This window comes from Elephantulus edwardii, unplaced genomic scaffold (genome assembly GCF_000299155.1).
Source record: "Elephantulus edwardii isolate Elephantulus edwardi_28Jun2011 unplaced genomic scaffold, EleEdw1.0 scaffold04357, whole genome shotgun sequence".
Classification (NCBI taxonomy): Eukaryota; Metazoa; Chordata; class Mammalia; order Macroscelidea; family Macroscelididae; genus Elephantulus; species Elephantulus edwardii.
In genome coordinates, this window is record NW_006404107.1 from 1 (window position 1) to 539 (window position 539).

Here is a 539-nt window from a genome sequence, read left to right on the forward strand (position 1 = left end):
AGAGATTTGTGTTTTTTCTCATTTCCAAGAAATGTGATCCAACAGAATGTGGAAAGAAAAACTGCTGAAGATCATTCAAAAACAGCTAGAATAGTCGATAGACAGATAACTTTCAGAATTTGAAGTTGGATTTAGAAAAGGTTGTGACATTGAGGATATTGTTGGTGTCTGATGGATTCTGGCTGAAAGCAAAGAATACCAAGTACCAAGAGAATGTCTATTTGTGCTTTATTGACTACACAAAGGTGTTTGACTATGTGAATCATAATAAATTATGGCTAACAATGAGAAGAATGGAAATTCCAGAACACATAAAACTTTTAACAAATTCATCTTACTTCGTTCAATAATCAATACATTTGATACCAGGAGTTAGGCAATCAGGAGATGTATTAGGAAAGAGTGCAGTCAAGGACTTTAAATTACCTAGGATCGGTGATGTTAGTTTAGGGACTAAGATAAACCTGATTCATAACAAAGTCTTTTCAATCACTTACTTTGCCATTGAAAGCTGGGCAACTAATGAGCACAAAAGAGGA